The 14787-nt window shown below is 41.4% G+C and overlaps 1 protein-coding gene across 1 annotated transcript in view; it reads right to left on the minus strand.

Annotated features, from left to right (window-relative positions):
• The window catches only part of zfhx3b (zinc finger homeobox 3b), a 104680-nt gene extending 92158 nt beyond the window's left edge, over positions 1 to 12522 (minus strand). Inside the window, 1 exon segment of the mRNA XM_055154461.1 lies at positions 12214 to 12522. The gene's annotated coding sequence lies outside the window, so the exon portion shown is untranslated.
• Positions 12523 to 14787: the final 2265 nt, after the last annotated feature.

Below are 14787 nucleotides of genomic sequence, written 5' to 3' on the forward strand. Positions count from 1 at the left end.
CAGTCTCATTAACAGGAATTAGAGGAATTAACACAAGTAAACAAGTCCGCTTCCTCCTTCCTCATCACTTCCAGGGAGACAGAAATAAACAGAGGGGGGGCTGCCCTGCAATGCTCAGAGACTGTCTCAGAAACATAGTTCTATTAACGTTAACTGTTTGACCAAGTGATTTATGTCAAAACATCCACCCAAAGATAGAATTGTGGAATATTTTCCACTTTGACGTTGACAACATGCCAATAAAGGTTAGAACACAAATGTTTGGGGAGGATGTATGTGCTACTTTGTCATTAGTGGAGAGGCTGTCTGGTAAAATCAAGCATAAACATGTGTCAGAATTACACGTAATTATAGTTTTAAACACTTCCGCAGAGAGTATGAATCACTTGTGCAGCTGGCTGGCGTGGCAGAGAACAGCACCCTGCTATCCTGCTCCTCTCTACCTTCATAACTGCACTGGGGGAGGGCTCTGTCTTACAGTAGACACAGAGCTTTGCTTTGACAAGATGCTGGTGTGCTTGTCCCCTGTAGGATAATCTAAAGAGCCACCCAAAGATAGGTGTAATCAGGCCTATCCCCATGTTTCTCTGCTCCCTCTGCTCGCTGGCTAATGTCTCCGCCTGATTCGATTGAGGCAATTAGGCAGTAATCTATAGAGCTGGGGAGTGATGGAAACATTCCCACTGTCCTCCTCATGTTTCTCCGAGCTGCTATAATTAGCTAACTTTGTTTCTCATTAAACATCAGAGCAGTATTTACATACCCAGATCCAATTTGGCTCCGCACAGCCCATTCCTTTTAAACTGCCTTGAAACCCTGAAACATGTCTATAAACAAGAGAACAGGCAGCAGCTAATCTCCACTTATTTCACTCAGGCAGATCACACAGTCTCTACAATGTAAAGAAGTGTACATAGCAGATAGTGGGACAGATCTACAGCAGCAAGTTGTTACAAATGAATCCTGTTATGGTAAAAGTTTGAAAAAGGCTGGCTGTCCTTCCACCACAGACTTCAATGAGCCATCATGGGAACAGACCCACTTATTCCCATACGACCAATATTCTGCTCAAATGTTTTTAACAGGGAAAGAACTCAGCACAGAGTTCAAAGCACAAAACGGCTTCTTCAACTTATTAGTTACCGTTCAAATACTGAATCCCTCAAACAGTACATTTGCTCTCATAGAACAATGTGATTGCTGTGATTGTTTATTATAAATAGATCCTGTCTAGTAATTTATGCTAAAGCATGAATTGAACTGTACATAAGATCACAGAGATCATTCATACTGATTAAATACAAATCATTCAAACTATGCCTGTATAGATTTCAAAACATATTGACTAAATATATTTTAACAATAACCGTATTAGTCCATTGTCTGTGTAGGATTGAGCTCACACTTATAATGCAAACCAGACACATAATACACATTTTTACCAAGTAAATACCTTTTGATAATAGATCAGTTCTGTATTTGAAATAGTGTCTAAAGAACAGAGTGCTGAAATTCAGTAAGTAAAATTCAGTATAGTTTCCGTGACAAGTTGTGAGAAAATGTGCTGCGTTTTATTGTGCAAAAATGCCCACTGACTAGTATTGGAATGTATAAGTAAACAGTGGGAGTTGTGCAGGGGTGTCCAGATGGGCTTCCTGGGAAAGGGCTATCACACACACACACGCACACACGGACTCACAGAGACACACACCCTCCTCTGCCTCCCTCTGGCCCTGTGTTCAGGACTGTGAAGCGCACCGTCCGAGCAGTACAGGGTTAAACTGCACTGGCCAGTCCCAGGCATCAAGTGAAACAATGAAATAATGGCAGCGAGTGAGCGCTCAAAGGCAGGGGGCAGGGTGGGAGGCTGTGGGAGGCCGGGGGCTCGCCATAGGCTGCTGCAGATGTTGCTGGGCTTCAGTGGGTCACACAATCACACGTATTAGCATTCCTGATGGAGGGAGCCCGGATTACCGAGATGAATGCCTTTCTCAACTCTGTCAGGTCTGGAGTAGCAGAGGGCCAGAAATCCCAGAAATGTGGCTGTGACTGTGGTTAAGAGAGAGAGAGAGAGAAAACGCTGCTACTGTCAGTGTAGACAGAAACTATAGCACAATGTTTAGGCCAGGGAACAGGACGGGAGCGTGGAAGTAGGATTGACAGACAAATTGTGCCAAATTGACTAAACAACTAATAAAAGAGACGCAGACAGACAATAACGCAAAATCAAGCATGTAGTAATGTAGCAGCTTTGGAAGACTGGTCTTGGAAGTGTATGTGAAAATGTGTTTTTGTGCTTGAATGAGCGAATGGGCATAGACAAACGCTCGCTTTCGCCCTTTGTATGAATGGATGAGCAAAACAGAGAGAGAGAGAGAGAGAGAGAGAGAGAGAGAGAGAGAGAGAGAGAGAAAGAAAGAGAGAGAGAGAGAGAGCAGGGACAAAAGCTTTGCTGAGTTTGGGTGTGCTGTCCCAGAGCAGAGGTCCAGGGAGGCCTCATATTTCTAGCTGCTGTCAGACCAGAGTAAGAGACAGCAAGGGACAGCTGTTTGCTATGAGGTGCCCCGGCCCCAACACATGGCCTTTGATCCAAGCAGGCTCACCCCAAGTCCTACTCTGAAAAATAATAATGTGTGTCAATGAATAAAATATGTAAGGAAGTTATAAGGATGGTACAACATAAAAGTGTGTGCTGCTGTTTACTCCTGTCTCCTTCTGCCTTTGTTTTAGCTTGAGACAATTTAAGAGGAATGCAGCAGGGCCAGTCTGATATGGCTGTGTATACAGAGCAGATTTCTGAACAGAAAAAGAGCCTGTCTGATAAGGCAGGCTCACAGACACATGCCCAGAAATACTAGTCCGCAGAATAGAATTAGAAAGGAAATGCACACAATTAGCGGTGCCAAACCACAGTCATATTAGGTGTGACAAATACCACAGGAATTACTATTAATTAGCGATTTATGTACTAATTCATATTATTGTATTGTGTTTGTTCATTCGTAACATAGTAGGGCATTCCTGTACTTTTTAAAAATAGTACATGGTGAACATAAAATAAAAGTAACCTGGGACAGTCCCAAGTGCTTGGCTTCTTTCTGTTGTCACTGCTGTTTGTTTTCTAGCACCAGAGAGCAGAGACACTGACATTGTCAGCAAACACACATAAAATCTGTACATTTAATCGTTATGGGAGATGCACCTTTGTCCCCAATGACTATCACTGACTCTACAAGTTAATATTTGCTTCTACATGCTCATAAATTTGCATTGCATTAGAATCTGACCTAAATGCATTTTTATCACCCAAAGTAATTAGCTGAGCATTAGTCATAGGAAAGAGGGGCTGAAGGCTTCCTGAATGGTGTGGCTAGACAGAGCACCAGAGGGATGGGTAAAAGGCGAGCTGTGCCACCAGATGAAAGAGGAAGTAAACAGGGCCAGTGCAGCCTCTTTAATCTACTACATTAACTCCAGTACAGGGGGCGGAGTCAGCATGCTGGCAAACGCACAGCCACACAAAAGGGGAGTGTCAATGAGGGGTAATAAGGAAAGACAATGAGTAAACAAGCAGGGAAAGTCCAGCCCTGGTGCGCTTGAACTCAGCCTGGCACACACAAAGCCCTGCTGTAATTAGCAACCCCAATAGGTTGTTTTACATTTGCATATAAATGCCCTCACAGGCAAACACTAAACACATTGACACAAGCCATGCCCAAAACAGACGTTGGCCACACCTCTACCCCTCCAGGAGGTCTCAGGGGTCCACTTATGTGTGTGTGCCCCTCCCTCTGCCTGAGCTGTGCCCACAACAGGCAGGCTGGCATGCATTACACCGACTCACACCAGAATACTTCTCACTTCTTTTTTCTTACAAATTGTGCAATAGAGCAGCCAGGCTTCCTGTTAGCACCCCATGCAGCTTGTCATATGAAAGTACATTCGACTTTGCACCACACAAGCCTGACATAGAACAGGATAGAAAGTACAGGTGTCCCTCTCCTTGTTTAGCCAAATTATGAATAAGGGTCCTATAGTGGCATGTACTAGTGCATTTACCATTTGTGCAGTAGTGCAGTAAAAAGCTGTATCACATTCAAGTTCTATATAAACAATCAGTTGGCAATTGTACATCTCATTCTGCTGTTTTGACAGATTAGCAAAGAAGGGAAGGAAGTGATGAGAATGGTATCTATCTCTCACAGCCCCTCTGCCCTGACCACCACAGCACCACCTCGCTCTGCTCCAAAACCACATACTCTCTCTCTGTCTATAGTGTGTGAGGCCGGCCCCCCTTCTCCTAGTGCTGCTGGATAGGAAACAGAAACGCTCCATACCAGCTATACTTCCTGTGCTAATCCAAGAAACACAGTCTACAATATTTTCTTAAAAAGGTCTCAAATATGGCAGTAGATTGGAAACTATATCCTAACATTAAGTCTCTCACCTGCCTTGTGGCCTGTTGTTTCCCATTAGGGCATGCTCCAACATGAGAAAGACACCTGGCTCCAAAAAAAAAAGTCCACCTCCTGTTATGGTTACTAAATGTCATACATGTTGAGGCAGGATAGACTGGACAGAGGATGCCAGTTGTAGGTGAATATATAAAATGTATCAAGAACCAGAATAATCAAATATAAAGAAGAGCATATTACAGTTTAAGCATATACATCAGGTTGACATCCAATATGTGGTCAAGGTTAGTTTTTTGTACTGTTTCAAACATCAAGAACTGCCACTGCTATTTGTGACTACCTGAGTAACAATGGTGGAAATGGCATATTGTGTGACCTAGATACACTACACATGAAATAACATATTTCTGCAGCATAACAATAGTTTGTGTTTACGCTGTAGAATTTGATGGTGTTCGATCACAATCACCTGTAGTATAGAAAGAAAAAAATATGCTAACAAAAACTCCACCGATGTTTTGTTTCATGTGGAGAGAAACAGTAATTACAGATGTTAATGGTAAACCAGGTCAAAGCATTTTAATGATTTGGACAGTATATAGCAAATTGTTGACTGATTTCTTACCTACAACATCAGTTTAAATTCTAAGCTCTGTAGAATACAGTGACATCACATGAACCCAAATTATTGCATGCCGTATTGTCATCCACCTTCTACACCACCACTGTTTTCAATCCCAGACACACAGACAGAAAACATATATGGGCATTTGTATTCAGATCACCATAAACTAATATGAACCAGGCGTGCCCCCATCTTCTTTCATTAAACGGCAGGAAAAAATGAATGTCATGGTGACCAGACGAGGCTGCTGACGTCACAAAGCCAGGGTCACCGGTCTGTCACGGCCGTCTAGCCCGGTGTCACTCCCCTGGGATCTGCCCCTCCCCCCCGGACACCACCAGACCTCTGCCACGACACAGCAAAATACAACACAACATTTGCTGGATACGATATCCAAATACTGCAATATAAGACAGCGGCAAGCATGGTAAATAAAACACGTGGTAAGCTTATTCTTAAAGGGTAGTAAAAAATATATATATACTGGATGCTGAGGTTAATTTAAAAAAAACTAAAAAACTAAAACAAATATGAGGCAGCTACAGAAATTATGCTGAACAGAATATATTTATCTAACTGAAAACGTATACATTTAAGCAGACAGCAAGGATAGCTATTCACCTCCCCAGGCTAAACACACAATCTGTAGTACATGTCTGCTTTTTGGAGGCGCTGTGTGGGAGTATGCCTCTCTCTAATAAATTTATTATGAGCCACTGAGGTCCAAATGTTTGTTCATTTAACACAGGGAAAATGAGGAAAGAGCGTTTGTTTTAGGTACAGTGAAACCCGGAGAGGAAAGCGAGGTTTGTTTTTTAGATGAACTATAAGAGCTACGCTAAGGTGAGCTTACGTCATATAAGGAGGAAGAACCGCCCTCTGGAATCATGTAGTAATATTGTGGTTATCGGAAATGTAGCTTTAATTGCAGCCTGGTGCATTGTAGTCTGTATGACACCTGGCCAAAATGGTTTACACTCAAGACGGTGCCAATTATAATTCAGCCAATGGGAGCGCTTTCATAAATCCACAGACATGCTCGCTGCGGAGGCTAGATGCTTATTTGACAAGATGGGATGGAGACAGACGGACATGCACTATATCTTTTTTTTTAATTACAATGTCTGCAAAGGTGGGAGTAGCTATAAACAATCATCTATGCCATCAGCTTCCCCATCCCCCAACACTATGTATTGTCATTTTTTTACTGAAAAATATAATGGTGAAGAAAATTTGATATATGAGCATATATGAGAATAATTTGAAAGACAGCATAGGACTGAATAATATGCTAATTTAAAATTCAAAGCAATGCTCGGACTACAACATTTTCAGGAAATTAATTTTTTATATTTTAAAAAATATTTTTTATACAAATGTGATGATTTTCAGATTTTCAGTTTTTTTAGGACTGCATATTGTCATCATTTTATACTAAATACAGCTACACATAAATGTTTCAAAAATCAGACAATAAATTAGCAACAACTTATTATCCAACAACATATTCTTATTATAGTTAACATCAGAACAATTATCAATAAATTACTGCACAATATGTTTAAATGTAAAAAAAAACAAAAAAAAACAAAAGAGTGTACTTTAGTAGTGTTTTGTTGTGTCCAAAGACAGTGTAGAGCCAGCTAAAGCAGCACGGGCAGAAGCTGTGCGAGGGCTGACATCAGAGGACTACGGAGGCTCTAGCACTTAGAGGCCATTTTATTGCTTTGCTGTGGTCAAGTGAGGTGCACCAAGCTCAATTCCAGCACAACAATGGCACAGAGGGCCGCTGAGACAAAAGAGGGCTATCCCTGCTTCTTAACCCCTTCACTACTGTCAGCGCCGTCTCTAGGGAAGAACAGGGAAAACACTGGCCCACCTGATGAGAACATAGGCGAAGGAAGCACTATGTTGTGGCATGTAACGAGTGAGTAGAGCTGTGGTAACTTGTGTAAATGAATAAATTGAGCAGTGGCCTTTTCCTGACAAGCACTGGTTTACCCCTTATCTTTTTCTCACTATTCTCTGAACTACACTGTCGCTTGTGTTATGTGCGCCTCCCCTCTCTGTCCACTCTTGCAACGAGAATGTGGGAGCACCAGCTACCTCACATTTGCAAATGAATCACTTTTTTTTTTTTTTTTTTTTTTTTTGCAGGGACATGCTCTCTGTTCTTTTCTCCTTTCTATAAAAAGATAAGATGTGGAATACACAGAGATTAAGTGAAAAATAACTACTGGAGTCCAGAACATGCACGTACTATACTTTCCTCATCCGCATTATTGGTGATAGGAAAAAGTAGGCAGATATTTCTGTTTTGATTATAAAACATTAACAAATAGATTGTAACAGTATAGTGAAAAAATACTTGCATGACATAGAACATATATGGAGGGTGTTTATGTTAAATTTCACTCAACTGTGCAATCTAATCAAGCATTTTAAAGGACTTTAGGAAAAACTGCAAGGGACAATTATGTAAAGCAATGTCCCTTAAAAAGCTATTGTCCATAAAAAATAAACTTGACTAAACACTTGACAAAGTATACTGATTTGGTACACTGTAAAAATATCTGGTCCAAAATTGCATGCTGTAAATGTAATAAAAATACACAATTAGATTATAAATTCACTATTGTCAAAAGCTGCAAAAATTACACATGTAAAGCACATATCACAGGGCTGTTTCTGTACTGTTAGTATTGAAACCTCACACTCCACACAGCAGCAGCCACCGCACACTTCCACTGGAGTAACACAATACGGATTTCACAGACACAGATAAACAATGCTAGGGCAGTTATCAGTCCACAGAGCACAGTAACATAGAGGAAGAGGAAGAGCATGACAAAGAAGTAAGGAAGGATAAAAAGACGTGTGCATGTGTGTCGTCAGAGTCACAGGCCAGAGGGGCCCACGTATTGTTCGGGTCTCAGCGTGCACAGGGAGAGAAAGGCGACCTGGCCCGCTTGTGTCTAAGCGTCCTCCATGTTTTATGCATTCTGTCCTTTGTGATGATAAGCACCAGTGAGGAGGGTGGAATGCTGGCCTCCATGGTCCAGAGAGGGGTGGGCTTTAGCCGAGGTTCAGCTCTGTTTAATTTAGCAGCCCTCGGCGTAGTCACTGTCATCCTGTCATGTGTACGTGTGTGTGGACGTATGTACTCTGCACACACGCAGTATCATGGCTCAGCCAATCCCAGAGTAGTGAACAGGCTGACACTGCCCAAAACCATACACTACCCACCATACTACATCTGTTATGACCCCGCACAGCCTGGTCACCTATGTATTCTACGATACGCTAATATTTCAAAGACCACCTTGTTCAGTCTTCAGCGCTGTCACCTTTCTGCTATACTAAATATTGAGCATTTGTTATAGTTCGTCATCTCAAGGACATACAACTAATATTATATCCTGATCGTAACCACAATATTGCTTTTTACTATGAGGAACAGCATTCAACTTGTATATTGTGTTTTGTCAAAATAAAACTCAGTAGCAGTTAAACGTATATTAATATATTCCTAATAATTATCTCAATCTTAGCTCACAAAATGTACAAACTGATTTAAAAAAAAAATGCATAAAGGTAAACAATGTATTTCATAAAGAATGCTTTTGTCATGGATGCAGTGCGAGACTCATCTCATAAATCTCTCCAGCACTGACTTAACCATAATTGTTAACATGGTATCACATAGTGAGAGAACAAACCACAGAAATGGCAGTCAAGTTTACTTGTAAAGATAAAAGGGAGACACTGATGGAGACGTGGACTGCTTCTGAGGATGAGGAGAGGAACTGTGAGCACAAGAGTTGTAAAGATTATGGACTGACTCCAGCATCTGTGAACACTGCACCGACCTGAGCATGAAAGTCATGTGTGCTGCCTGTTCCTCCACACACTAACCTGGCCTTCCACCAAGCTGAGCTACCACCCGCACACACCACCACAGCACCACCGAGCAACTGGAAGAACCAGTTCAGTGTGACCTCATGAACTCATCAGCAAAATCACTTCAATGAACACACAAGGAATAAACAGCCTTTCATTTAAATCATTTATAATATTATCAACAATGTTTAATAACAATAATAACATATGCTGCTGTTATTATGTGACATTTATTGATTTAGCTCATATTAAAAAAATAATGTATTGTGTGTATTTAGCATGAGAACAGTGTTCACCCAAAGAGGGCTCTCTCAGACCAGGGACATGGCAGTGTTCCCTACTGCACCAGTGCCCATCATCGGAGAGGTGGGGAGGGAGCGATGCAGCACACACACATGCACACACACACACACACTGTATAAAACAGCAAGCCAGGGAGAGGCAGAGAGTTATAAGGAGAAGGGGTTATGACAGCCAGAGGCGCTATCTCCTTTTCTGGTTGTGGTAACCCCCATATGATCAAACAAGTCTATGATGCTTTTCCTACTCGACCATCTTCACGCCGATGTTGTTCAAAATGGCAATGCAATGTTAAAAACAAAACTGGATTTTTCATTGGAGCATACAGTATCTACCTATCAGTGAAAGCATATGTATAATAGTTCAAACCCTAAATGTATTTTTTTTGTCATCTATAAATAACTATAACAGCTGCCACACTCTAAATAGCCATTACGGCATGGTGGCTGTCACAGAAATAATAAAGTCTGTCACTATTTAATTATTTTTCATGGATACAATTTCCATATATAGAATCATTTCAAGGTCAGGCCTACCGAAATAAAATAAAAAAATAATATAAGTTTTAGAGTGAATATACCTTACTAAGTTCAAAATTAAACCAGGCCTTCCAATTATTTTTGAAGCCTATAGAGAACTTCTCCATCCTTACAGACAAGAACACAGTGCTGTTGTTATCTTCACCAAACACCATGTCAGAGAAATCAAATGGATAACATCCAAAAGACATTCCTATAGCTTTGGCAGGAACAGTTATAATTAAACACAAATATGACAATGAGACAAGACACAGAGGAATGAGACACATGAGATGACAATAAACTATTGTGCTCGTCTTTGTTTTGTAACCGTAGACATACACATACACAGAGAGTAGAAGAAGAGGAGGAGAGAGGGGAGTGTTACTGTCAGATGGGGGAGGCATAAACAGTACCTGTCCTGTTCACTGTGCCGACATCTCAACTAAAAAAAATCTCAAACTCTATTGACTTATGTGAATGCATTTATTAGAGTTCAATAATAGACAAATAATCTCCTTTTCTTGATTTATATGAGGCTCTGTTTGTGTGCCCTCTTCCCCTGCCTGCTCTTCTCATGGCCCTTGGCTATCTGACCCCTCTAAACCAACCCCCCATATCAGTCCTCTCCTCCACAATTCTCGTCTTTAAATAAAACGTGAATGCCTATTGGACCCGCTGCCTGGGCGAGCTTTTATAGCCATCAGGCCTATTTCTTCACACTCCAAACTAAAACCAAAGTCTTAATCTGTGCAGATGCTGACAACCACAAGTGCTTTGTGCTGCTCCCAAAACACACACACAACAACCAGCCTCTCCTCTCTACCACCGTCCCTGGGCTGTTTGCAAGGGGTTTTCCTCTGCTTTCCTTTTTATCTGTGCGCTCACTCCATGACCCCTGTTCCCCCGGTTTCTTGCTGTCTGACCCATACCCCCCACCCCACACACACTCTCACACTCTCTTTCTCACACACACACTCCTTGAGTCCCCCTAAACGGTAGGCGCCTACTCGTAGCCTTGCTCTTGCTTTACTAGCAAAATCCCAACTCGCTCCATTCCATTCTGAGAAAAATATAGGACTAACTTGGGATTCTCTTCATTATTGAAAGAAGCTATTTTTAAGCTATATATAATTATTTACGATTAGCACTAAAGACATACAAAGCAAAATCGCTTTTTGTTTTTATAGGGGTGACTTTTCATACTATACCATTGAATCTGTAGGAAGTCTTTATTTGTTAAGGCCTTTACGCGTAAAAGCTTTATTGTGTTAAACTAGTTTGATATCAGGGAATGGGTGAACTCTCCAATAGTTAAACGCAGTCATTTTTGAAACCGTAACTACATACATACAGTGTAAGCTGAGGTTCACGTTTTGTTTTCAATTTTGGTGCTCGTTTCCCGGGCAGTCCGGAGTAAAGAGGACAGCCCGGTATTAGAGGAAAAGTGATCCTAGGAGCAGCCTAGTAGCCTATGTCTGCAGCATGACAGGCACACCGTACCGTACTATCTACGTCCGCTCTCGGTGCACTTCTAGTCCGCTCGTGCCATGGACGAGACCGGGGGCTCCATTCGCACAACACACTCTCACTCGCGTAAACACAAGCCCCCGCGCGCACGTCCCACACACACATAGCCTATACACATGTCGATCAATTTGCATGTGACTTCGACTGGGAATGAGCGAGAATCGACTTAAAACAGTAGCTAAAAGTATGAGGGAGGAAAAATAAAACATGGCCAAAAGCCGGACAGATTACGATAAAGGAGAAAGTGTAGCTGGAGGAACTGAGACAGGGCGGAGGGATTGCACGAGCTCGGCAGAATCGGACAACAGCAAAATGTGTTTATCAAGAAGAAGAATAAGAAGCAAGAATCCCTTCAGAAAGCCCCACTGGATTTGCCCTGTAGAAAATGTCTTAAAACAGACCGCGAGGTGTGCTCGTCTTCACCGGACACGCATGGACCCATAGGCTGGACTTGGAGCTCCTTTCCTGGGCTGCGCTTACGCGGAGCTACCGTTGCCTTTCGCTCGCGTAACACTGTCTTTTTCTACCGATTCTGTGCCCTAAACATGCTTCTTGACACCCATAACCCCCCGTTACAGCCTTTACGATGCAAAGAAATGCACATATTTGTCAGAAATCGTGTTTTTGTACGATCAAGTGCTTGGAGCGGATCGCTGTCTCTTGCCCAGTTCTTATCTTCCATTCACGAAGAGGAGGACGATCGCTGATGTAAACACAGGTAACGATAAAACATAACAATCGTGAATAAAAGCTAACTACTTGCATGAAATCTACTTGAAATTGGGAGTCTTTTCTCATAACGTGAGAATCGACAGCTCCGGTATACGTAGCTAAAAGTCGGACCGACAGGAGAGATAAGTCCACAGCGAAAAGAATAGGATCGGAGAAACACAGTAAAAGAGACAAACACAAAGTTGAAACTTACAATTTCTTGCTGCCGCTTTGTGATCCTTGCGTTTTAATCCAGTATAGTGATGGTTTGGCTAAAGATCCCATCAATGCAGTCCCCTTTTGGTCAGTTTGCGCTTAGGGTGGCAAAAGAAAGATCATTGTTGTTGCGGAGTGTAAAAACGGAGTATTAGTTGTTAAAGGCAATATAAAAATAATTTGGATGCAAAGCAGGCGGTGAGTCTTGTGTTAGAGGGAGCTAGGAAGAGGTGAAAGTGAGATCTGATGATTGAAAAGAAAAAACTCTTTGGATCTTTATTCCTGCTAATTAGTTTCCTGCAAAAAATGGCTGTGATTAATTCAGTGCGCATGTGCTTCATTACACAGGCACGAAGGGAAGGGCTAATTAGCCGCCTTCTGGATCAATAAGATTCAGCAAAGGAGAGAGCTCGAGAGAGAGAGGGAGGGAGGGGAACGAAGAGGAGGAGGGATGGATAGATACAAGCTGAAAAACACCAAAGTAATGATCAGGAATTGAAAGTATGGAATTAAGACGAGCGGAAAGTAAGAGTTTGATTAGACGGAAGACAGTCCAAGTTAATAGTGGCGCAAGCGGCATAGCTGGCAAAGTCCGAGGCTGCATGCACCGCTTTACCCCGCGTTTTGCAACATTTTGCGAGCTTTTTACATCGAATTAACTTTTTTAAATAAAACACGGACGCAATTATCTAGCGCTTCCGGCTCATGAACCTCTGGGCTTTGTTTTATCCTATCACTTTTGGCTCTTTTTACGTGTTTTAATCGAGACAGACAACTGCGAAAGGATGTAGTTTAGACAACTTACAAAGTTCACAGTCGAGTAAAGGCGCATCTAGTGCCCGATAGAGGAACAATGTATTTGTGATTCCTCATTATATCACATAAACATGCGCGTCGGGTGCGTTAAGAGCAGCTTTACTACATTTACCGTGAATTCGCACTTGGTGTTACAATGACTTTACTCTACATTTAGTTACTACACTGACATTATCGGAACTTAAAATGCGCAAGATTAGTGACGTTTAGGAAAATAACAGCGTAATGTAAACGTAATAATAGGCTGTTACGTGTTATTGCATTTATAGGTATAACTCTTATTTAGAAGTTATTTAAATCTCGAATAATTTGATGTTGCTGCTAAAAAAAATCCTTATAAAAATATTAATATAGTTTGCCTAATAGGAAGACACGCTTTGTGACACATGGATCCTGTATTATTGTATCTTGTACTGAAACTGAAATTTGTAGAACAGATCTCAAATTTCACCTCGCACATACTGACAATTGTTATAGACCCATTGGGGTGTATTTTTAATCATTAACATTTTGATTTTAATTATATATTTGTATACAGGCATAAATTCATCATTTGTGGATAGTTGAGCACAAATGCTGCCTAACAAGTTTTTATTGACCCGGACTGGCGCGAAGCTTTATCTTATTTCTGTCAGGTGTTTCAGAATCTTATATAGAGTTCAGTTTGAATGATACTTGTTGTAAGCTCTTTGGGCGTAACAGTGTGTGCATGTGTTTTTTGCGTTGTGATAATAAAACAAATGCCAACGTAGTACACGTGCACAGCTCCAGAGCAGTTGACTTTTGATTAGACTAAAGCACTACTGTATATAAGAGGAATAAAATAGAACATGTTTCTCTATTATTATATTCATTTATTGTTTGTTTATTTTTCCAAGTCTTTAATGCATCACGTTTACTGTGTACACTGATGTTATGCCAGAAGGCCAGATGGCCAGTAGCTGATTTTTCTTGAGATTTGGTGATGAGGAATTTCCGAACGCTCTCTGATCAATACCACAGTACATTTACTGACATTCGCTCCTTCTTTACGCACTGAGCATCTCGTCTTTCCTTACTCGTTGTAACTTGCATTCATCCCTGTTTCCTCGGAATAAAACCTGAACTGCAAAAATCAACCCTTTGGACTTTTGCTGCTCATTGTTATGATAATTTTTTATTGTTGATCCTCTGAAGAGTGGTGGACAATCCCTCAGTATATGTGTGTACTTTTTCTTCGCATGAATCTCCAACAAGTCCTGATCCACTTAATGTCAAGTTTAGTGGCTACGTGCATTTTTATTTGACCAAATATGATGTTCCAACTTTCTGAATGCTCATAATGGATTTCCCGAGAACACCTTTTTCTGGTATTGTTTTAGTCTATGTAAATCTGTAGTGAGGTAGTGATGCGTTGAGAGGGAAGGGTGACCAGAACAGACTATGTTTAATTCTCATTTTTTTCTTAGGCCTTTGACTCTAAGGTTATGAGAGGTTACGGAAAGCCCATAGGACACACAGTTTCCACAGATAAAATTGCATAGATCCTTTAAATCAGCTCATGAAATATATATAGGCTATTTTTTTTAATGCTCCACATTTCTCACATTGCGTTTCCTCCGCACTTGTCACCCGTTGGCAAAAGCACTCACTGTTACCTGGTAGAAGGAGATAGCCTACTGTAGAACGGTTGTGTGTAGCTCCAGATATCACTACAAGACACGGAGATGGCACCAACTCACTCTCAGCCACAGTGAGACACAGACCGCGGGAATCT

The sequence above is a fragment of the Boleophthalmus pectinirostris genome, unplaced genomic scaffold (assembly GCF_026225935.1).
Source record: "Boleophthalmus pectinirostris isolate CB_2022bp ecotype Guang Dong unplaced genomic scaffold, ASM2622593v1 HiC_scaffold_19, whole genome shotgun sequence".
NCBI lineage: Eukaryota > Metazoa > Chordata > Actinopteri > Gobiiformes > Gobiidae > Boleophthalmus > Boleophthalmus pectinirostris.